The sequence below is a fragment of the Lithobates pipiens genome, unplaced genomic scaffold (assembly GCF_037356315.1).
Source record: "Lithobates pipiens isolate NorthernLeopardFrog02 unplaced genomic scaffold, aLitPip1_a1.2 Scaffold_1, whole genome shotgun sequence".
In the NCBI taxonomy this organism is placed as follows: Eukaryota; Metazoa; Chordata; class Amphibia; order Anura; family Ranidae; genus Lithobates; species Lithobates pipiens.
In genome coordinates this window covers 186,344,160-186,366,697 of record NW_027507685.1, presented here as the reverse complement: position 1 = coordinate 186,366,697, position 22,538 = coordinate 186,344,160, and positions in this window count along the sequence as shown.

Here is a 22,538-nt window from a genome sequence, read left to right as displayed (position 1 = left end):
TGGGTTGACTCGGAACAAGCTCTGGCAATTAAAATTCTGGCAACGCAGTGGCATCAGAGGTTTGCTGACACCACTGCGTTGCCAGAATTTTAATGTATATGCCTTTTATGTCTTTTCACATGTAAGTACCAATTTTTTTATTGCATAAACTTTTTTTATATAACGGTAATACACTATGTGGCGCCATTTCCTCTTTTTTGGTATATGTAACCTGGGAGAGACTCACAGTGTATACCTGGCTACTATATTTTGGATCCCTTTACAATCCACATATGGAAGAGTCTAATTCAAACGTCTGATGTGTATGGAAGTTTGGAGATATAACATCCCCAGGTGTGATTACACCGTTAAGCCTTAATGACTCAGTGGGCATAAGCCTAGTTGGGTCTATCGCTTCTGGTAAGCCTCATTCCATAAGGTGGTGGTTATCTTCAGACAAATCACTTGTTTTTCCAGAATCTATGGCACTCTTTGGACTCTTCATGGACTTATAGGATTTTATTTTTTGCACCATTGCTTCTATTACAGTGGATAGTTTTAGTATCACAACCCACTTTTTTGAGTTTTTACAACACTTATTTGGATTTTCTGTGTACAGATGGGACTTTATATTCTTTGCACAATATATATCCTTATTGATTATTGTTTAATTATATTCATATTTTGATTATCACTGTTTATATTTACACAGATACTTTGTTTATTTGGATTATCACAGCAGGCCCGGACTGGCCATAGGGCATACCGGGCATTTGCCCGGTGGGCCGGGGTTGTCCTTGGCCTGTTGATCAGACCACACAGCTGAAGGTAAGCGGTGACCACGGCCTGAACATGGGCAACACAGGCCGCAGGCCGCCGCTCGCCTGCCGCTAAACGGCCGTGCCTGTGTCATCTCTGGCAGCTGCATGGGCTGAGCTGTGTGTCTCTCTCTCACACACAGCTCAGCCTCAGAGCTGCGCTGACAGTTCCGCTCTCCTCCTCCAGCCGTGGGCGTCCGCACAGTGGGGAGAGCTGCAGGCTGCTGTCAGGATATTCCCCTTTCGCTCCCCCTCCCCTTCTCCTGTCAGCAGCAGGGGAAGAGAAGGCTTTCTTGTCTGTCCATTTTTCTCTCCCCATTGGCTACAAAAGAGGGCCAATCAGAAGCAACTAAAGGGGCATCATGGGAAATGTAGTCCCAGAGATAGGTGGCCCAATTGTTATCAGCAGGGAGCAGACTACAGTCCCCAGCAAGCACTCTGCTGGGGGGGAAAAGAAAAACAGGAAACAAGCTGAGGAGTGCTTGTAGCAGCTACTAAAGAAGACATGGAAAATGAAAGAGAGGACTGTGCTGGGGAACTAATAGCCCCAGCCCCAGCACCGCCAGAGAGAGTCAGATTGTACCGCACCACCAGAGAGAGAGCCACGCTGTACCCGCACCACCAGAGAGTCACACTGTACTGCACCACCAGAGAGAGAGACACTCTGTACCGTGCCACCAGAGAGAGAGCCACGCTGTACCCGCACCACCAGAGAGAAAGCCCCGCTGTACCCGCATCACCAGAGAGTCACACTGTACTGTACCACCAGAGAGAGAGCCACGCTGTACCCGCACCACCAGAGAGAAAGCCACGCTGTACCCGCATCACCAGAGAGTCACACTGTACTGTACCACCAGAGAGAGAGCCACGCTGTACCCGCACCACCAGAGAGAAAGCCACGCTGTACCCGCATCACTAGAGAGTCACACTGTACCGTACCACCAGAGAGAGAGCCACGCTGTACCCGCACCACCAGAGAGAAAGCCACGCTGTACCCTCACCACCAGAGAGTCACACTGTACCGTACCACCAGAGAGTGAGCCACGCTGTACCTGCACCACCAGAGAGGAAAGCCACACTGTACCTGCACCACCAGAGAGAAAGCCACACTGTACTTGCACCACCAGAGAGTCACACTGTACCGCACCACCAGAGAGAGAGCCACGCTGTACCCGCACCACCAGAGAGAAAGCCACGCTGTACCCACACCACCAGAGAGTCACACTGTACCATACCACCAGAGAGAGAGCCACGCTGTACCCGCACCACCAGAGAGAAAGCCACACTGTACCTGCACCACCAGAGAGCCACACTGTAGCCGCACCACCAGAGAGAGAGACAAGCTGTACCCGCACCACCAGAGAGCCACACTGTACCCACACCACCAGAGAGAGAGCCACGCTGTACCCGCACCACCAGAGTGAGAGCCACGCTGTACCCACACCACCAGAGTGAGAGCCATGCTGTGCCCGCACCACCAGAGAGTCACACTGTACTCGCACCACCAGAGAGAGAGCCACGCTTTACCGCACCACCATAAAGAGAGCAGGTCAGTGTCACTGGGCCGTGTGGGCACAATAGGAGACAGACGTATATGGCCACAATAGGACCTGGACACTGTAATTTAAGGGGACTGCACTGTAATCATTGCAGCAGTTCCCTTTATATCACAGTGTCCCCCTGCACATTACAGTGTGGAGGACCGACACCAGCCACCCCTGCGAATGTCTAATTACCCCCCCCCCCCCCCCCCCACGGTCCCTGGAAAAGTTGGCTGCTCAGTCTACAATGCCCGGGCCTATTTTTTGTCCTAGTCCGGGCCTGTATCACAGTATATATCTATGCAGATACTTCGTTATTGCATACAGTCTTTTCTCGGTTGTAGCACTTTACCTATATTTCATTAACAGCGCCGCACTTGACCATTACTTTATATTGCATTTACTACATAGATTTTCCGTTGCGCAGGCAGCTAATTGTGGTTGTGTTTTTTTAGACAGCGCAGTTTTGTCTTTTTATTTTATTTCTTTTTCAGTTAAATCACACTTGTTTAATAAAAATTAAAAAAAAGGTAAACAGAATAAACGTAGTCAAAACATAGCCAGAGTTTCAGGAACCGAAACATTTTTTCATTAAATTGCTTCACAGTCTGTGCCTTTAACCACTTCAGCCCTGGAAGGATTTACCCCCTTCCTGACCAGAGCACTTTTTGAGATTCGGCACTGCGTCGCTTTAACTGACAATTGCACGGTCATGTGACATTGCACCCAAACCAAGTTGACGTCCCTTTTTCCCAACAAATAGAGCTTTCTTTTGGTAGTATTTGATCACTTCTGTGGTTTTTATTTTTTGTGCTATAAACAAAAAAAATTGACAATTTAGAAAAAAAAAGCAATATTTTTTTGTTTTTGCTATAATAAATATCCCTCAAAAATATATTAAAAAAAATAATTTTTTCCTCAGTTTAGGCTGATATGTATTCTTCTACATATTTTAAGTAAAAAAAAAAACACAATAAGTGTATATTGATTGGTTTGTGTAAATATAATATTTACACAAACCAATCAATATACACTTATTGTGTATCTACAAAATAGGGGATAGTTTTTTGCATTTTTATTATTATTGTTTTTTGTTTTTTTTAGTAATGGCGGAGATCTGCATTTTTTATCATGACTGCGTCATTATGGCAGACACATTGGACACTTTTGACACTATTTTGGGACGACTGTCATTTATTCAGTGATCAGTGCCATAAAAATGCACTGATTACTGTGTAAATGGCACTGGCAGGGAAGAATTAAACACTAGGGGGCGATCAAGGGGTTAAGTGTATCCTAGGGAGTGATTCTAACTGTAGGGGGGATGGGCTACTACTCACATGACAGCGATCACTGCTCCCGATGACAGGGAGCAGTGATCTCTGTCATGTCATTAGGCAGAAATGGGAAAAGCATTGTTTACATAGGCAGCTCCCTGTTCTGCTGCTCCGTGAAACGATCACCGGGCACCCAGTGGACATCGAGTGCGCGGGACCCGCGGTGGCGGTCACGGAGCACGCAGCAGGCGCGTGCCCACAATGCTACATCTCAAAGGGGACGTACCTGTACGCCAATTTGACCAGCCGTGTCTTTGTTGCCAACGTATATCAGCATGCGCTGGTCGGCAAGTCCCATCCCAAGGGGAAATCTGTATTTTCGTATTATAATAATAATAATAATTGCTTATAAACAAGAGGTCAACACTGGAGGGATCCTAAAGCAGTATTTTCTCCAGGATTAGTTTAGTCTTTCTACTACTATTTATTGGTTCCAGCTATGTGGTAAATGTATCTCTAACAACAAGGGCAAATCCTTTTACTTTAAATGTAAGCTTGTTTTGTACATTTAAAAAAAAATCTAGAGCAGCTAATTGATGGGTTTGGAAATCTGAATAGGATTATTAGAAGGGAAACACAAGGTGTTAGCTTTCGAGCTGAGCTGGAATTTCATGTGCTGATTTATGACTGCTGGACAGCTAAATATAAGAGGCTGCCGAGTAGAGTTAGTCACGCATCCTGCAAGGCCAGTAATGTACAAGCTGCAGGAAGTGGAGCTGTGAATTGAATTCAAACCGTGCACCCATGACACTGGGAACATTGCACTGCTGCTCATCCCTGGCAATGTGGGAAAAATGAGAGGTTAGGGTAAAGTTGTGGAGAAGTTTAAAGCAGGGGTAGGTTATAAAAGAATATCCCAAACTTTGAACATCTCACAGAGCACTGTTCAATCCATCATCTGAAAATGGAAAGAGTATGGCACAACTGCAAACCTACCAAGACATGGCCGTCCACCTAAACTGACAGGCCGGGGAAGGAGAACATTAATCAGAGAAGCAGCCAAGAGGCCTATGGTAACTCTGGAGGAGCTGCAGAGATCCACAGCTCAGGTGGGAGAATCTGTCCACAGGACAACTGTTAGCCGTGCACTCCACAAATCTGACCTTTATGGAAGAGTGGCAAGAAGAAAGCCATTGTTGAAAGAAAGCCATAAGAAGTCCTGTTTGCAGTTTGCGAGAAGCCATGTGGGGGACACAGCAAACATGTGGAAGAAGGTGCTCTGGTCAGATGAGACCAAAATTGTACATTTTGACCTAAAAGGAAAGCGCTATGTGTGGCGGAAAACTAACACTGCACATCACCGTGAACACACCATCCCCCACTGTGAAACATGGTGGTGGGAGAATCATATTGTGGGGATGCTTTTCTTCAGCAGGGACAGGGAAGCTGGTCAGAGTTGATGGAAAGATGAATGGAGCCAAATACAGGGCAATCTTAGAAGAAAACCTGTTTTGCCGCGTACACACGAGCAGACTTTTCGACGGACTAGGTCCGACGGACTTTCAACGGTGTTCCGACAGACTTTCCGAATGAACGGACTTGGCCACACACAATCACACCAAAGTCTGACAGATTTGAATGTGATGACGTACGACCAGACTAGAATAAAGAAGTTCATAGCCAGTAGCCAATAGCTGCCCTAGTGTCGGTTTTTGTCTGTCAGACTAGCATACACAGGAACTGGGTCCGGGAGAGGAACTGGGTCCGGCAGAGTTCCGCCGAAAAAATTTGAAATATGTTCTATTTCTAAAGTCCATCAAATTTTTGGACAGCAAAGGTCCGATGGAGCCCACACACGATCGAATTGTCCGCCTGATTCATTCCGTCGGACATTTGCTGTCGAAAAGTCTGGTCGTGTGTACGTGGCATTAGAGTCTGCAAAAGACTCGAGACTGGGGAGGAGGTTTACCTTCCAGCAGGACAACCACCCTAAACATACAGCTGGAGCTACAATGGAATGGTTCAGATAAAAGCATATTCATGTGTTAGAATGGCCCAGTCCCAGTCCAGACCTAAATCCAATTGAGAATCTGTGGCAAGACTTGAAAATTGCTGTTCACAGACACTCTCCATCCAATCTGACAGAGCTTTAGCTATTTTGCAGAAGAATGGGCAAAAATGTCACTCTCAAGAAGTACAAAGCTGGTAGAGACATCCCCAAAAAGACTTGCAGCTGTAATGACAAGATGTGGAAAATTTAATGGGGTATGAATACTTTTTTATAGCACTGTATGAAGATAAGGAGAAAGAGGGTAGTGTTCAGTAGTTATAAGACAATTTTTTTCCTAGGGTGACAACGCTGCTCCTACATTGATACAGTACAGTGTGTGAGCATTGTGACATTAGGATAGGAAGCATGTTACTAGCAAGAAACCAAATTAAATGAAAAGGAAAAGATTCTAGAAAATAAGACTAACGCAGCCACCACATCCAAGGACTAACAAACTACAAAATATGACATTTTTGTTCTTGGACTTAGATACACTTAAGTCAACGGGCTTGATCTTTGTAAAATGTATGTATTATGTAATAAAGCATTCTTTTTTAAATGCATCAAATTTATCTTCCGAAGTGCTATAGGTGACACGTGCCTTCATTCTCACTATATTGCCTAACCTTCTGTCAAGAACAGCAACACTGACACCTTCAGGTTACAAAAAGGATAATGATTAACTGAATAGCAGTTGCTTTGTAAGAGCTCATTCAAACATGCACTAGCCCTTGCCACCCCTCCAAAAAGCCATTCACTGTGGATTGCTTATTAGAGTGACATCTCCTCACCGCCTGTTTTAACCCACTAGCTGCAATCACGTGCAATTGCTGGATGGTTGTGGAGCAGCCCCATTCACTTGAAAGGTTGCTTTCAATGGTGTTATCACCAACCAAATGCGACATGCCATTTTATTTTTTCTGCACAATGCTGTGCAGGGCATGTGTAAAGCCTGGGCAGCTGCACCTACTTGTTCATGTGGGCAGTCAGGACTTGAACTAGCTTATGGCACTCAAATCTTTTTACGTTTTGCTAGGAACACTATTCATTGAAAAAGTTCACTAGTAATAGTCCCTTGGTTGAGTGAATAATGTGCATAGTTGCCAACATTGTAAAAAAAATATTCGGGACACTTTTTGGCAGTAGGCGGAGTCGTGGCATAATTAGGGGGTGGGGCATGCATTTATAGGTGTGGCATAAGAAAAGGTGAAAATGTGCCACGCGAAATATGGGTGTGGTTTACATAAAATAGTGGGTGTGGCTTGCATGGGGCGTGGCTCAAATGGGTGTGGTTAGAGACTGAGATGAATGCGGGATGGAGAGAGGGAAAGGAGGGGGATGGAGAGATGGAAAGGAGGGACAGCAGCCCCCCGATCCTACACCACAATATCAACATGTGTTTTCCAGAGTTTGACAATCAGCAGATAAAGATACTCCAAATACCTGATGTTAGCGATTCAATCATCCCGGCGCCATGATTGTTATGGTGTCAGGATGATTGAAGCGCATTATTTCTATTATTACATTGTAATATGAAATGAAATCATTCAACTCACCATAATGCAGAATCAGTGGGAGCCATGAGCACGTCACTAGCCACGTTGCCTGCCACCAGATGCCATCAGGTGTCCCAAGCGGAGTCTGTCCTTACATCAGGTGCCCCATCAGAGGTACCTTCCTCACATCTGTGTCCATCAGAGAAGCCCCTCCTTACATATGGTGCCCCTCTGACATCCACAGACCGCCCCCCCCCACATCCACAGACCGCCCCCCCCACATCCTTCACAGCCCTGCCCCCACATACTCCAAAGATCTGCCCCCACATCTCCAGACTGGCCCCCGACATCCACAGACTAGCCCCCACATCCACAGACTGGCCCCCACATCCACAGACTGGCCCCCGACATCCACAGACTGGCCCCCACATCCACAGACTTGCCCCCGACATCCACAGACTGGCCCCGACATCCACAGACTGGCCCTGACATCCACGGACTGGCCCCCGACATCCACAGACTGGCCCCCACATTCACAGACTGGCCCCCACATTCACAGACTGGCCCCCGACATACCACTGGCCCCCACATTCACAGACTGGCCCCCAACATACCACTGGCCCCCGATATCCGACTGGCTCCCGCCCCGACATCCACAGTGACACACTGGCCCCCGACATGCCGCCGTTGCCACGCGGAGAGTCATTTAACTGTGGCGCCGCCCCCACTGCACTTTACACATACACACACTGGCAGCGGGGGTGGGCGGCACCACAGGTACTCTATTGTAGACCAACTTCTGGTCTTCTTAAAAATGGCAAAAAAATGGGAAATTCAATTCACAAATCGAATTTCCCGGGACATTTCCCAGGACAATATTAATTCGGGACAAATGTCCTAATCCCGGGAATGTCCCGGGAAATTCAGGACAGTTGGCAACTATGAATGTGGTTGACTTCCTTGGATCTCTTCACCTGAATCCTAGGCTTTGCCTGTCCCTCATAGTGATTACAAAGGATAGTTGAGGAGTCCTATTCCTTTGTAAACTAATGGGTTTTCAAAGGATCCTGCTTCATATAAATCATAGCAGGTGGACAGTTTTGGGAACAAAAGGCTAAATCCTCCCCTATGCTTACTAGTTTCAATAGTTGGACTAAGGTAGCAAAATCAAAGGAAAGCTCTTTTAGATGAGGACTACTAGGTCTGTCCCATAAACAGCTTATCCACAGCATGGTAAAACATATTGCAACTCCAGATATTGTAATTAAAGCAGTTACAAGTGGGGATTAAAGTATCTTTCACTGCTGTTGAATTAAGTGTAAGTAGTTGGTGACACTGAACATATCAAGTATAACTAGATGAGGGCATAATACAAGAGGTTGCTTCAAGTTTGAAAGCTGCATCAAAAGTAATGCAAAATTGTGCATACCTTTTTTTATTAACGTGCATAGGTCATTCAAATTTCATATGTTGGTAGAGTAACTCTTCCTCTATAGTAACTCTTCTTCTTCATTTTCATTGCAGGTAAATAATGAATTCCAACCAGTAGCAACGTGCTATCACTGAGGTCTTGATGAAGGAAGAGTGCAGGTTGTCCTACATCCACAGTAGACTACAGTATGTTTGCGGAGATGATACCATTTTTACAAGAGCAACGTGCATGGATAGATGAGGAAATTTAAAGAAGGTGAAACTGTGATTACTGATACAAACTTTTTCAAGAGGATTCAAGAGGTTAGGTTGCCCAAGTGTCCCGGATTGCCCGGGATTGTCCCGCAAATCGCATTTGTGTACCATGTCCCGGGCACCTTCATTCTGGCACAGTACAGTGTCCCAGAATGAAATGAGGACACATAGCCACCCTAATAGTCGATTACCAAACTGGTTGCTAGGGCCGCCCTGCCTGGCGTCTAGCAACCAATGACGTCGCAGTTGCAGAGTCTCAGAGTGAGGCCGAGAGCAGCAAGGCCTTTACCCAGTGCTGCCCTGCACTCCAAGTCCACCCACCTCCTCTCCTTCTCTGGCCACAGCAGCAGCACCCAGAGAGAGCAGCCAGAGAGTGTTCACCATGTCTCCAACTGACTCCTGACTCCTACAGTCTTCAGGGACCACCCGGCAAGCGGTGGCATACTGCAGTGCTGGCTGGCTTAGATCCACGGTTCGGCTGCCCGTCCCAACTCCCGCAGCGCATTGCCCAACTTCTCCTCCTCCCACCTGCGGCCCAAGCCACCTGACTGCCTGAGGGGGGCCCCCCAGCCTGCACCAGTGATCAAAGACCGGCGCTCAACCACTCACCACACCAGACCAGTCCAGATTAGAAAACCTGATTGCAGCAGGTTAGGTGACAAGTCAGGGCACTGGGGCTGGAGACAGTACAGTAATAAATGAGGCTAACAAGCTGGGGGCAATAAAAAAAATGAGGCTGACAAGCGGGGGGCAATAAAAAATGAGGTTGACAAGCGGGGGTAAATAAAAAATTAGGCTGACAAGTGGGGGAGCAATAAAAAATGAAACTGACAAGTGAGGGCAATAAAATGAGGCTGGCAAGTGGGGGCAATAAAAAATATATATGTAGAAAATGTATACCACCTGTCTAAACTGGTGACCATTGTTTGCTTTTGTTTTTCCAAAAATTGGCAAAAAAAGTATCAAAATTCATCTTTTTTTGGGCTGACACGAGAGTGTGCGTGGGATGGGGGGGGGGGGGGGGTTGAGGGTGGTGTCCCTGAATAGCAGTTTGGAAATGCCATTCAGAGGTGGGTTCAATGATGTTACAAATGCATCCCTATGTTAAGCAGTACCTTTGTATAGAGAAAGAGCTACTTTACCAGCATGTAAAATTGAAACGACCTATGTAATTTAATAAAAAAGTTGTGCCCACTTTTGCATTACTGTCAGTACATTCTTTTTAATTGTCATGATGGACACATTTTTAATGCAGTACACATAAGTGGCTACTGCCCACCCACAATGTACTGCAGGTCAGTGGCCACTGTAGGCAAAGTTGCGTAGCTGTAAGTCGCTGCCTACTTCTGGGTTTAGGGCATGTGCATGAGTGCCCCCTTCCGGCGGCCACTGTAATTGTACACAGGAGGAGCCTGTCAGCAAGTCCAAGCCAATGATTCACAGCTGGGACCTGCTGATCAGCTGTGTGCAATCACAGCCCAGAGCTCTGTGTTGTTCTGGTAAACCAACACAGAGCTCTGTACAGAGGAAGCGATCTGTCAGTTTCTCATGCCTGTAAAGCAACGATGAGAAAATTAGAGATATATTAATAAAAGCAGCACACTGCCCCATCAGTACCTGAAGCTCTTACCCTATGTACCTGTATTGCTCCCCCAATTAACACGTTGTTTCTTGTTAAAGTTATCTATTTCAACTCTGAGCTAGGCTATATGTTTTGTGCTACACGCAGAAGTTCTTCCCACTTTCATTCTCTAGCCTACGCTATTGGACATATACATTTGCGAGATGGAGCTCTAGGGATCATCATCTGGGGCCAAAGTCGGACCCCTTCCTATGGCGCCCTCAAGAACCCGTCACAGTTAGTTCCCAGATGGGGTGACGGGTTTGACCTCCCACTGAGGACGTCTCCTACTATGCCATATGAAGCCTGCATATTTATGATACTGTGTAAACCTGAGCTCCTCTCTTTTTTTTTTTTTTCTCATCTTTCTATCTGTTCTGCTGTTGTTCCCATTATGTACAAATTACATGTTGTGCTACCTGTTGCATACCTTGTACCGTATACTATGAAACTCAATAAAAATCTATGGTTAAAAAAAAAGCAGCACACCGTATACACATTACATATAGTTAGAAACACATTTAACCCCTTGATCTCCCTAGATGTTAACCCCTTCCCAACCAGTGTTATTAGTACAGTGACAGTGTATAGCATTATCACAGATCACTGTATTATGTAGTATGTCTGATTGCCCGCCACACTATGACAGTCCCATCTTAAGTCGATGATCACCACCATTAATAGTATAAAAAAAATTCCAGTATATATATATATATATATATATATATATATATATACAATATTTTGTAGGCATTATAACCAGTGGTGGCTGGTGCTCAGAATTTTGGGGGGGCAAACAAACCTGGACCCCTCACTCAGACTCCTCGTGGGACAGACGGGAAGGCGGCGATCAGTGGCCTTACCTTAGGAGGCCAATGATGAGGTGGTGATGGATCTGGGGTAGGGCTCCTGGAAGCTGTAAGAGGCTATTGCTGCCCCTCCACCTGCTGCTCCTCGGTCCAGCTTGCAGAGGGAAGAGGCAGGCTGTTGCTTCTCCTCCTGGCCAAACAGGAAGTGGGTCCTGAGACTCGATTGGTCAGGAGTCCTAAGACTCCCTGGCTAATCGGGTCTCAGGACCCCCTTCCTGATTGGCCTGAAGGAGAAGCAGGAAGACATTAGCAAATATTAATTGCGCCCCGATCCCACTCTTTTTTTTAAGCCAATTAGATCCTCAGGCTTTAATCATGTGCTTCAAAAAAAAAAAAAGCCTACTGAAATCCATGCGTCCGGCGCGCTGTATGTAGATTAGGGGCCAGGCGCATGGATTTGGGGGGTGACTCTGCACCCCTAAAGAAGCGGCCACCGTTGGTAATAACTTTCACACAAACCAATCAATATACACTTACTGAGATTCTTTTTATTCAAAAACAGCAGAATACATTTTGGCCAAAATTTATGAAGAAATTCTACTTTTTTTATTGGATATGTTTTATAGCAGAAAGTAAAAAGTATCCTTTTTTTTTCAAAATTTTCAGTTCTTTTGGTTTATATCGCAAAAAAAAGAAAAAACCCAGTGGTGATCAAATACCACCAAAAGAAAGCTATATTTGTGTGATAAAAATTATATACATTTTGTTTGGGTACTGCATGTGCAATTACCAGTTAAAGTATAGCAATAGCAAAAAATGGCCTGGTCATGAAGGGGGTAAAATCTTCCAGAGCTCAGGTGGTTAATTAAAAATTCTGAGATTTGGCTCTATATGTGAGCTAGAAATATTGCAGGGGTGCTTTCAAAAAACAATACTAATATAATAAAATATTTGTGGTTGTTCAATCATTTTGTGCATATGTTGTCCTGGCTAGTACAAAGGATATTGACTTAAAAAAAGATAGAGAATGAGGTATCCAATGGGTCTAACTAATTGAATTTGTCATTGCTGGATTTACCAATCTAAAGCCTCATACACACGATCAGACTTTCTGACAACAAAACCGTGGAATTTTGTCCGAAGGGTGTTGGCTCAAACTTGTCTTGCATACACACAGCCACACAATTGTTGGCCAACAACACGAACGTAGTGTAGACGTACTACATGGTGTTTCAGCTCTTTAGCGCCACCCTTTGGGTTCCTTCTGCTAATTTCGTATTAGTAGATGTTTGGTGAGTGTTGATTCACGCTTTTCATTTTGCACTTTTCATTTTGCACTTTTCATTTCACGCTTTTCAGTTCATTTCTGAGCGGCCGTTCGTCAACCAGACATGTTGCGGACTCGGACGAGATAACGTGTTATTTATTATTGGGTTTGGAGTTATTGCTTTGACATTATTTTTTTGGTTGAATAATGATTTGATTTGTTATATTTTCTATATTTTTGGATGCATAGAATGCACTTTTTGGTTATTTTCTATTGGCAGATAGCATGTCTAATTTTATTTGTTTTCTTTTTTTTAATGCACAATAAAAATATACTGTAGAATAATACTTGGCTATGTGTTTTACTTCAAATAACAGTTTGTGAGTAGACAGTTACATTTTTAAAAATACAATGTAAAATTGACAAGGGACACCAACATAGTTGTATCTTTGATCTTAAAAAACGACGGGATAATGATGTTGTGGTAACTTGCACAAATAAATAAAATAAAAAAACATAATATGTTTCTTGATATCACTAGAAAAAAAAAGCCTTTGAAAATTCATTTGCAATAACTCCATCAGTATCACCAGCAAAGCAGCTTCATTATTATCCCATTAATGAAGAGAATTGTGCACTGCATTTGGTGATTTCATAATTTGCCACGTCACAAATGTTAATTCTCCATTACGAACGCTAGTTTACAAGACCAAGCGCTTCTGGTTCATCCTTGTTTCCAAGCATGCGTGTTTGTACTTTGGTCTTTTGTCTACACACGCTAAGAAAATCCAACACACATTTGTCCGCAGAAAATTTGAAAACCTGCTAGCCAACATTTGTTGGCGGAAAATCGGACAACAATTGTCCAATGGAGCGTACAAACGGTCGTACCAACAACAGCCTGTCATCAAACATTTCCCTTTGGAAAGTCAGATCGTGTGTACGAGGCTTTACAAGCAACATGGCCAATCAACAATCAATATTCCTATTATCAAAATGTGTTCTTAAAGCTTGGCTGTTCTATGTGGTTACAAAAGAATGTGTGATTACATCTTGGCATGTTAACACTCTTTGTACCTTTGTAGCTCATAACATTACTGGCTATTAATTCAGTCATGCAGAAAGCCAGCATTACAGATTTCATGTAGCTTACACAACTCAATTTGTTCAGGGGCGATGATCATGTAGCAAGCTCTGGAGGCTTGAGGTGTGTGACTGACGTCACTAAAATGGTTGTGTAATATGGCACGGCTCATTGACGTATTATTCCACAAAGAGCTAAGCATCAGTATTGGAGAAGTAGGTGTAAGTTAATAATTATACAATACATGCCTCCATATAGTCTTTCAGTGGAAACAACAACTTTTTAATCTCTCCTAGCTGTTTACTTGCTGCAAACAGAATTTTTGGCTTTACAGTTTATGATAAAATAGTCACCCCTATGAAAGTCTATGGGGCAACATTTCCAGTAAAGGAATTCACCAATTTCGGGTAGCTTACAGTTTATATACCCCCCCCCCCCCACCTCTGGCATTATTTAATTGTGACCATGCCACACAGCTGTCAAAATCAAAGTGATAACGTTTTTTTTTAAGAGGAGGTCCAAACTAAGAATAAATTAAGAAATTCCATACCATGTGAATTCCCCTAGTGAAGGAAGGCTGGGATCCAACCAGTGGATCCCAGCCTTCCTTCATTAGGGGAATTAACATGGTATGGAATTTGAAACAAATGGAATGGTGCCACAGTGAGACTCTTTTTTTCTTTGAGTTTGCCGGGCTCACTTTTTCCTTTATTCATCATCAGGACAAATTATGTTTTGTTTCGTTCTCTTGGGCTCCTTTCACATGGGTGACCAGGGGGATGTAGAAATGGGCAGTGGATTTGCATTTTGCAATGTTAATGGCACCTCAGTAATATCCTGAAATATTCACCTTTTGTCTCAAATCACTCCTAAAAAAAATAGAAGAGCACTTCCTGTGCCTACAGCCTCATAGCTGAACATCTGTAGTGTTAACTACACTATATTATCAAACGTATTGGGACCAGTGATGTATTTAGGTTTTGTGCTGCCCTAGGCCTGACTTAACTTGCACACCCCCTAATTTAATTATAAAAAGAGGACGGCCTAGATACTGCCTCCTAAGTAGTGATGGCCGAACGGTTCGCCCGGCGGTCGTTTCGCGGCAAATTTCGGCTGTTCGCGGTCCGCCCGATCGGCGGACTATTGCCGCCGTTCGCCCGGCGGACTTCCGTGTTTACTGTGTAAAAGAACTTTGACCTATGATGACACATCCATCATGGGGTACAGGACAGCCAATTGAGACATTACAGCACATGGACACTTGAACATTCCCCCTAACTTATAAATACACCCCGATCCGGCGGCCATTTTACATTCTTTCTTCTGTCACTATAGGGAGAGGTTGCTGTGTGGAGCAGGGAGAGATTGCAGTGACCCAAATCGCTAGCTATTTGGTACACAAAAGTTATTTTCAGGACTGGTATAGGTGTTAGGTGTAGTTCAGGATATAGGTTTGAGGCAGTGCTGTGCTAGTGATTGTTGCAGCAGCCTGAGTGTCTTTTGTCAGTGTAGAGAAAGGGACAGGACGGTGTGTGCTGCAGGGACAGTCAGTTTAATCATTAGCTGTTACTATCAGGTCCACAAAAGTGCTATTCCAGTTATTGTTCCAGCAGCCTCTGTTTTGTCAGCTTATATAGGGACAGGCAGGAAGCTGTGTGTGAGGCAGTGAGGGTCAGTTTAATCAGTAGCTGTTACTATATTAGGTCCACATATATTAGGTATATTAGGGCCTAGAGGCGATTCAGTTCGCATTGTGCGCTATATAAGTATTTCATTCATTCATTCATTCACAAAGGTTCTTTTCAGGACTGGTATCAGTGGTATGGTAATAGGCTTGTACACGTATAATATTCTTTCTTCCAAATATAGAAAGAATATTATACTTGACTGCTGCCCTTCTGCTGCAGTCTGCTAATCAGTCACAACCTACTTGTTCCATAAAGGTCCTTATAAGGACTGGTAACCTGGTGTAGGGTGCTACAGTACATAGGGTTGAGTGAGGTACAGTCTGCTATTCTGTAAGGACTGGTATAGGTCCACAATACATAGGCTTGAGGTGCACTACTGCTGACCGCTGCCCTATACTGCAGCAGTCCTTCATCAGTATAGGGCAGTGATGGCGAACCTTGGCACCCCAGATGTTTTGGAACTACATTTCCCATGATGCTCCACTACACTGCAGAGTGCATGAGCATCATGGGAAATGTAGTTCCAAAACATCTGGAGTGCCAAGGTTCACCATCACTGGTATAGGGACTGACGTACAGTCTGCTAATCAGTCACACACAACCTACTTGTTCCACAAAGGTCCTTATAAGGACTGGTAACCTGGTGTAGGGTGCTACAGTACATAGGGTTGAGTGAGGTACAGTCTGCTATTCTATAAGGACTGGTATAGGTCCACAATACATAGGGTTGAAGTGCACTACTGCTGACCGCTGCCCTATACTGCAGCAGTCCTTCATCAGTATAGGGACTGACATACAGTCTGCTAATCAGTCACACACAACCTACTTGTTCCACAAAGGTCCTTATAAGGACTGGTAACCTGGTGTAGGGTGCTACAGTACATAGGGTTGAGTGAGGTACAGTCTGCTATTCTATAAGGACTGGTATAGGTCCACAATACATAGGGTTGAGGTGCACTACTGCTGACCGCTGCCCTATACTGCAGCAGTCCTTCATCAGTATAGGGACTGAGAGTTTTGTCACAGGGTCATTTAAAAAATGACAGGCAGAGGAAGAGGCAGGCCCTTCCGCAGGGGTGGTATTGGTAGGGCAGGAGCAACAGACTTGAGCCAAAGTGGGAAGTTGCAGAAGGTGCGTTCAATTACTTTAAAGGACGCACCAGACTTGGTTGAGTGGCTCACTCAGCCTTACTCTTCTGCACCCTCCTCATCCTCTCGATCTGCACCCTCTTCTTCACTCTCTGCTATGTGCACCCCCAAAGACACTACCACCAATAACACCACCACCACCACATACCTTCCGCTTGAGTCACAGGAATTATTTTCCGATCCATATCAAGACATTTCTGATGCGCAGCCACTCTTGGTATTGGATCAGGAAGAGGAGGTAGCAACAACCGCTACTCAGCAGTCTGACGACAGTACCCAGATCAGCCCAAGGAGGAGGTTGGTCCCCGGTGTTGCTGCCTACTCCGAGATCTCTACTTATAGCGGTGGGGAAGGTGACGTCAATGATGACATGTCTAGTGATGTCACGTGGGTCCCCACAAGAGAGGAAGAGGAGGGGAGTTCAGAGGGAGATATGGACCAGCAGATAGGGAGGAGAAGCAGGAATAACTTACATTGCACAGGAGGGACAAAGCAGACTGCAAATGTATCAGGAGCGAGTCATCGACCATGTACGGTCACATCTGGCGCTCCCAGGACATTAGCGTTGCCATCTGCAATCTTTGCAGTCAACGCATTAGTCACGGTAAGCCCAACACTCACCTAGGGACGACCGCCTTAAGAAGGCACATGAGCAGCCATCACCGAGCCCAGTGGGAGCGACGGAACACACAAAGCCACACTCCAGACTCTCACCGTCCAGCCTCTTCTTCTACTTCTCCTTCTCCTCTCTCTTCACAATTGTCCTCCACTCCACCTTCCATCACGCCAAGCTCACGTTTTTCTGCAAAAAGGCAGGCTTCCGTGGGCCTAATGTTCGAGCGTAAAAAAATTATGACGCCGGATAACCCTCTTGCCCAACGGTTGACGGCTGGCTTGTCAGATCTGATAGGCCGCCAACTACTGCCATATAAACTGGTGGACTCAGAGGCCTTTCGAAAATTTGTGGCCATTGGAACACCACAATGGAAGGTCCCAGGAAGGAAGTATTTCTCACAGAAGGGCATCCCAGAGCTATATGGCCATGTTCAGCGGCAAGTGAATGTATCTCTGGCACACAGTGTCGGTGCCAAGATACATCTGACCACAGACACGTGGTCTAGCAAACACGGGCAGGGAAGGTATATCACTTTGACTGCCCCCTGGGTGAACCTTATGACGGCCGTCAAGTATGTAACCCATGGCACCCGTGTAGATTTGGTTTTACCGCCACGGATTGCATGCAGGCCTGGCTCTTCTTCTCCTCCTTCCTCTCCTCCTTGGCTGACTCCTCCTTTTCCGCTGCTAGCGTCTCTTCCGCTGCGCCGCCCAAGTTCCCCAGAACCTATTCGACATGCCAGGTGAGACGTTGCCATGCTGTGCTGCGTCTGTTGTGCCTGGAAGCCAAGAGCCACACTGGCCCGGCACTCCTTTCAGCTTTGCGTTCACAGGCAGATCAGTGGCTAACACCGCTCAATTTGACAGTTGGTAAAGTGGTGTGTGACAACGGTGCCAATCTGCTTAGCGCATTGAAACAGGGCAAAATCATGCACGTGCCATGCATGGCACACGTCTTAAACTTGGTCGTGCAGCGATTCGTTGTCAAATACCCTGGGGTCCAGGACATCTTGCGGCAGGCAAGGAAAATCTCGACCCATTTCAGAAGATCTTACACGGCCATGGCTCGCCTTGCTGACATTCAGCGGCGACACAATCTGCCCGTCAGATGTCTTATTTGCGATTGCCCGACGCGATGGAACTCAACCTTCTATATGCTTGATAGGCTGCTCCAGCAGAAACATGCAGTTAACGTCTACCTGTATGAACTCTGCGGCAGAACAGGTTCTGGGGAGCTGGGGTTTTTTCACTGCGCCAGTGGCTGCTCATGTGCGACGCATGCAGACTTCTGCGGCCATTTGAGGAGATCACCAAACTGGTCAGTCGCAGCCATGGCGCCATCAGTGACATGGTACCTTATGCCTTCTTTATGGAGCATGCATTGCGGCGTGTCATTGATCAAGCTGTGGAGGAGCAGGAGCGGGAAGATGAGGAAGTCGCAATGCTGGATGAATTCCCAGGGGGGGGCTACTCTATCTGAGACAAGTCAACAACAGGAGTCTGAAGAGGAGTCAGAGGAGGATGGTGCCGGGGCGGATGAGGAGGAGCAAGAAGAGCATGCTTTAAACCTTTCTGGGACCCCTGTTGTTGTGTGTGGATGGGGAGAGGAGAATGAAGAGGACGACATTATCCTGGATGATGAGCAGAAGCCAGGCCACCACACCGCTTCCAGTTTAGTGCAAATGGGGGCCTTCATGCTCCAGTGTTTTAATAGGGACCCCCGTATAAAAAGCATAAGGGTCAAGGACCAGTACTGGGTGGCAACGTACTTAGACCCCCGGTACAAACACAAAATGGCGGAAATGCTACCGCCGTCACAGAGGGCTGTCAGAATGCAGCACTTCCAGGCCTTGCTTCGAGAAATGCTGCATTCTGCTTTTGCGTGCGCTGGCAGAGGAGCAATTCCCACTCCCAGAGAAGGAGTTGCGGGTACCAATCTAACAGCGCCTGCAAGAAGAGGCCGGTTTGAAGATGTGTTGGTGACTTCGGATATGAGGTCATTCTTTCAGCCGACCCATCGACAGGTGTCATCCGGACGGAGCATCAGGGAACGCCTAGACCGTCAGGTGTCCGACTACATCGGGTTAACGGCCGATGTGGACGCTCTGAGGAGTGATGAACCCCTGGACTACTGGGTGGGCAGGCTTGACCTCTGGCCAGAGCTTGCCCAATTTGCAATCGAACTGTTGGCTTGCCCCTCGTCCAGTGTCCTGTCCGAAAGGACGTTCAGCGCAGCAGGGGGGCTCGTGACCGATAAGCGTACTCGCCTAGCTCACGACAGTGTTAACTACCTCACATTTCTAAAAATGAATGAGGCATGGATCTCGGAGGAATTCAACACATGTGACCAGTAGACCATGTATATGTCTATAAACAATTTTTTTAATCGAGCACACAGACCTTCTTTCTTCATTTGGCTCACTTCCTTGTCCAAAAAAAGCACACCGTACTATATGCCTGTTTGAAGAGGTTGAGCGGTGTCATATTTCTACTGGGGCTGCTTATTATGAGGGGCTCCCACCATCCCTGTGCTGTGCTGACTTCCTCCTGGGGCTGCTTATTATGAGGGGCTCCCACCATCCCTGTGCTGTGCTGACTTCCTCCTGGGGCTGTACTTCTGCTGTGCATATTATGAGGGGCTCCCACCACCCCTGTGCTATGCTTATTATGAGGGGCTCCCACCATCCCTGTGCTGTGCTGACTTCCTCCTGGAGCTGCTTATTATGAGGGGCTGCCACCATCCCTGTGCTATGCTGACATCCTCCTGGGGCTGCTTATTATGAGGGGCTCCCACCATCCCTGTGCTGTGCTGACTTCCTCCTGGGGCTGTACCTCTGCTGTGCATATTATGAGGGGCTCCCACCATCCCTGTTCTATGCTCATTATGAGGGGCTCCCACCATCCCTGTGCTATGCTCATTATGAGGGGCTCCCACCATCCCTGTGCTATGCTGACTTCCTCCTGGGGCTGCTTACGGTGCAGGTGTCAGTGCTGTATATCACGGTGCTGATGTCAGTACTCTCTATCACGGTGCTGATGTCAGTGCTCTCTATCACGGTGCTGGTGTCAGATGACTCTATCACGGTGCAGGTGTCATTGCTGTATGTCACGCTGCTGATGTCAGTGCTCTCTATCACGGTGCTGCTGTCAGTGCTGTATATCACGGTGCTGGTGTTAGTGCTTTATGTCACGCTGCTGATGTCAGTGTTCTCTATCACGGTGCTGTTGTCAGATGACTTCATCACGGTGCAGGTGTCATTGCTGTATGTCACGCTGCTGATGTCAGTGCTCTCTATCACGGTGCTGCTGTCAGTGCTGTATATCACAGTGCTGGTGTTAGTGCTTTATGTCACGCTGCTGATGTCAGTGCTCTCTATCACGGTGCTGGTGTCAGATGACTCTATCATGGTGCAGGTGTCATTGCTGTATGTCACGCTGCTGATGTCAGTACTCTCTATCACGGTGCTGCTGTCAGTGCTGTATATCACGGTGCTGGTGTTAGTGCTTTATGTCACACTGCTGATGTCAGTGCTCTCTATCACGGTACTGTTGTCAGATCACTCTATCACGGTGCAGGTGTCATTGCTGTATGTCACGCTGCTGATGTCAGTGCTCTCTATCACGGTGCTGGTGTCAGATGACTCTATCACGGTGCAGGTGTCAACGCTGTATGTCACGCTGCTGGTCATCATCTCCTGCACCCTCTTCTTTGCCTACCCTGACCTTCCCTCTCCTCCATTGCCTTCATGCGCTCCACAGTCCTGAATTGTCACAACAATTTCCCATATAAAAAAAGAATGCTTGTAGTTGTCGATCCCAGATTCACCTCATACATGTGTTATGTCATTGGCCATGTGGTGGGACTATGTTTGCACAGCTATTAATTATTTTGTGGCTGCAAATTTGACCTGTATGTTTGCAAAGTTTGCCTCCCATTGAAGTCAATGGGGCCCGCCGCGAACGTTCCGGTTCGCGAACTATCGGCCGCGTTCGCGAAACGTCCCGTTGGAAGTTCGTCCATCACTACTCTTAAGGTGACACAACTCCATCCCAAATTATATACAGAGAAAAGGAAGCATTAGCCCATGGGACTTTAAATGAGTTGATTACACAGGTCATAACAAATGAGTAGAATAAATGAATTAGAATTTATTACAATTCCAAAAACATCATAAAGGAGCACAAAATCATCATGAATCATATTGTGTTTGATACAATTTGGAAGATGCATAATATACATAGACATCTTTTGTACTCAATGTGTTTCACGAGCTCTGGTCGCTTCCTCAGGAGTAGATGTATGCACAATTATCTAGAAAATAGTAAATATCAGTAAAAGATAACATTCAATGATGCTTGAAGTTGGAGAAAAAGCATGTGACCTCGCCATGATCTACCCCCCCCCACTGTGCCCCATAATGGTTGCTGCGGGTCATGCCTCTTCAGCTCCCCCGTTGGACAAATTTCCGTGGTCACCATTTGGGATCAGCTTCTTTGGATTAAATTAACCATAATGTAAGTATGGAGTACCTCATTGAGGTCACATGCTTTTTCTCCAACTTCAAGCATCATTGAATGTTATGACTTACTGATATTTACTATTTTCTAGATAATTGTGCAGAGCTCGCGAAACACGTCGAGTACAAAAGATGTCTATGTATATTATGTATCTTCCAAATTGTATCAAACACATTATGATTCATGATGATTTTGTGCTCCTTTATGATTATGTCTTTGGAATTGTAATAAATTCTAATTAATTTATTCTACTCATTTGTTATGACCTGTGTGATCAACTTATTTAAAATCCCATGGGCTAATGCTTCCTTTTCCCTAATTTAAATAAGGCCCACCCCTTCCTATCAAGGCCACACACATTCCTTTTTAAGACCTGCCCTATCATCTTCATGGGAGGAAGACAGAGGGTTGCCATGGGAAGAGGACAGAGCAGGAGGAGGACAGAGAGGGGCTACATGGGAGGAGGAAAGAGAGGGACGCCGTGGGAGGGGGATGACAGAGAGGGATGCCCCGGGAGGAGGAAACATTGTAGCAGTCAATTAGGCCTATAGGATAGCAGGTTAGGTACTTCCTAATGGCTCAGTCCCTAGGATAAGTAATGGATAATGGCCAACAGCGAAACCGCAACAGTGATCCCTCTGGCTGGACATTCGCTCACTCTGGGTTGCCCAGGCCAACTCTAGTCAGTAGTGTAGCACGTCTGTACCCTGGCAATGGCTCTGTCTTTCTAACCCTTTGGTGGTGTGGGTACAGCGTGGCAGGACGTTTGGTCAAAATTGATGGCAAGATGAATGCAGTATGTATCAAAAAATACTGGAGGAACATTTGCATTCATCAGCCAGGAAGCTGCACATGGGACGTACTTGGACATTCCATCATGACAATGATCCAAAACACAAGGCCAAGTCGTCCTGTCATTGGTTACAGCAGAATAAAGTGA